Here is a 3,556-nt window from a genome sequence, read left to right as displayed (position 1 = left end):
ATTTGCGTTTTTTCCGTCATTTTTGTTAGTTTTATGAAAAAGAAAAAAAAAATCTAGAAAAAAAAACAAAAATTTTTTTTGAGTTTTGAAAAATGGCTGCACCTGCACCACGCACGATAATGGATTTTTTGCAGCTTGAATATGCCACTGCATCCTCTTCCACTGTTTTGCCTTATGACGAGCTTAATTTCATGATGCAGCGCGGGAGAACATCATTGCTACCTGAGTTTTATGGGATGGAATCTGAGTGCCCATATAAGCACTTAGCAGAGTTTGAATTAACCTGCAACATGTTTTTCTCTCATGCTAAAACTGATGAATCTATTCGACTGAATTTATTTTTTGCTACTTTGCAGGATAGGGCACTAATCTGGTTTCATTCCTTGAAACCTCACTCTATCACTAATTGAACTGATATGGAGCGTGAATTTCTGCATGCGTTTTGTCCCTCACAAAAAACTCAATTTTTGTAGGAACAAATTTTTAATTTTGTGCAGCAGGATGACGAGACATTTGGGGTTTGCTGGAAACGATTCAAGGATCTGCTCAGTACTTGCCTACATCACGGGTTTGACTCATGGAGGTTAGTTGATTATTTTTATACTGCTCTTACCCCTGATTGCAAGTGTTTTGTCCAGACTATGTCTAGTGGAGAGCCCATCAGCGAGGATCCAGATCAGGTATTATCATTCTTTGATTACTTAGCAGACAATGTCCCACAGTGCAACACACGATACATTCAAGCACCCATGACTGCACACCCTATTAGTACAATTAGTGGTGGTGATGCATATGAACCACCAAACTACTCAAACAACCCTCCACCTCAATATCAGCCACAACAGATCTCTCCGAGCTGTACGCCGTCAGAATTTCTAGAGGATAGCATAACTCAGATGGCGAACATGCTCCAGCAGTTCATGCAAACTCAAGTCGATCATAATAATGAATTGCGGGACACCATTAATGCGATAAGCATACAGTTGGACATCTTAGAAAATGAGGAAACACTCGCAGAACTTCAGCCTAGTTCTCAAGAGTACCAACAACCGCAACAACAAATACATGATGTTTCTCTTGAGACAACAGAGGCCGCCATCACTTTAAGAAGCGAAAAAGAATTTCCCCAACCTGAGATGCTCATCGTCGAACAACCAATTGTCCCAGCACTAGAAGTCATGGCTGAACCAGAAGAGGTCAAAGAAAAATCAGAGAAAATGGGGCTAGAAGCGGAGCAGTTAGTTGATGAGGAGACTGATACTCATATGGAGTACCAACCTGTGGTACCTAATACTCCGAACTCAGAAATCATGAAACCGTCACTCCCACCTGAATTAGATGTTAAGGAGCCTAATGTGGAGGCAGACTCTTGTAGTGATATGATGATATGTACACCCGATAAAGAGGGTGACCAGTCTGGTGAGCATATAATTTTCAAAGAACCAGGTAAAACCTTTAATGTTAATACTTCTGAAGAACTGCAGGTAATTATTCCGATCACTTTCTTTCAACCGTTAGTTCGTAAAGAAGTACATTTCCTGGACACAATGTTGAATAAAGACCCTTTCTTATCCACACATGAGGGTCGACCTGCACACAAATTGTTTGGTATTTTGACACGCATTAATTCATTTGAGGCTGATTTTCGTGCAGGTATAACGACTGATCGATTGTGGCGGCTCAAATTTGGAGAACAGCCATTGCAATTTATAGACCTGCGGCCACCAGACGAAATTCCTCCAGAGCCTCCGCCACACAATTGTGATGTTTTTCTTTTCCGTATTTTCCTTTTATTTTATTTTATTTTATTTTTAGTTAGTTTTCAGGACCATTTTCTCGCAGTTCGATTTTTGTTATTTCGCCACTCAGGTACGCTTTACTTTTCTCGTGCACAGTCCTTTCTATTTCCCCTATGCTTTCACATTGAGGACAATGTTCCATTTTAGTTGGGGGGGATGAGCATTCGCATGTAACACGGTGCATGTACACGTACTGGGTTTTATATTTCAAAAAAAAACAAAAAAACAAAAAAACAAAAAAATTAAAAAAAAAATCAAAAAGAAAGAGAGAAAGAAAGGAGGAGCACTGAAGGATTACATTGCATTATGCCATGCTTAACACTGACTCATACCTTTTGCATACTTGCGTATAACTTAAGAATGACACACTTGAGTCAATCATGCATAGTTTCTCTTTATATGACTTTATGACTCCATGAAGAATCGATTGGTAGTACATTCGTGTTAATTTGACTATATAATTTCCTATATTTATACGGCATCTCACGAGACTGAATAAACACATTCACGTGATTCATTGCACTTAGGGTTTCATGTGAGCACTGAGAGAGCACCCGTGGCGACTATGACACCTTTGTGAGATATCCTTGAGCTATTTATCGTCCTTTTGAGCGTTAAAATCAAATCAGAGTTCACAGAACTCAATTCTATTTTTTTGGATGATTCCTTGTACACTAGTCTTTATTTTTGATTTGCTAGCTTAGAGGTGACACCTAGTGGGGAGATAGAAACCTAGGTCTTGTAGCCTACTCAAGATGTGAAGGCTGAGCCACCCCTAGAGATAGACTTAATTCATGGACCCTTATTCGAGCTCAATTCCCATTGATGGTATGAAGATTACAAAAGAAGTGTTATATTGTCCTTATTGATCAAGAAAAGACAAAAAATGAAGAATGAGCAGAAAAAAAGAATAAGCAATACACATGCGCATGAAATGAAATGTCAATGTCGGCCCAAATACATATCACAAAAAGTCAAGGACGACACATATTTTCCACGTATGAAGATGCTTCAACCGGTTAATGCCTCAGATGTATTCATGACAAGTTTGTGAGTAAGTTGATCTAGGGTGGTCTCAATTGGATATGGCGAGTAGGAGAGAAGATGCTAGGGTGAAGGACCCGACACCTCATAGATAGGCTAGATCCTTTCCAAACTAGTCCACTCCATATACTTAGCATTGTTCCTTTTAATATGTGGGATGTTTGATCGCGACACTCCTCCTCACATATGATGAGTGAACCCATTTTCTTTGAGTGCTTTTGAGGGTATACCAGTTAGGCCGAGTCAAAGCGACCGTTCTGTAGGTGTCCACTGGCATCCTAGGTGTACTGAGTCACATACATTACACACACCTCGAGAGTTTACCTGTTTATACTTGAACTTATATGATTGCATTAACTCTGAATGTACCTCTGATTAACTTCATGTGAGTATACTGCTCTCAAATCACATATAAATGTTGAAACTTGCATGAGTGACGTGCTTTGGAGTCGTGTGCATTGAATATGAACGAGCTTGTGTGAAATTCAGTTATGTTCTTGTATGTGAAGTGGTATAGTTATATCGCATGCGCATTGATTTCATGATCACCGGAGTATGTAGTTGTAGACACCACCCTGAGATTCATTCACGTCATTTGCTAGAGACTAGCAAAACGTTAGTTGGGGGGTGTGATTACGCACCGAAATTGCGTAATTGGACGTTTAACCCGAGCTTTACGGTTTATATTTTTAATTAAATATCTAAAATTGTCC

Source organism: Malania oleifera, chromosome 11, assembly GCF_029873635.1.
Source record: "Malania oleifera isolate guangnan ecotype guangnan chromosome 11, ASM2987363v1, whole genome shotgun sequence".
Lineage (NCBI taxonomy): Eukaryota > Viridiplantae > Streptophyta > Magnoliopsida > Santalales > Ximeniaceae > Malania > Malania oleifera.
This window is presented reverse-complemented; position numbering follows the sequence as displayed.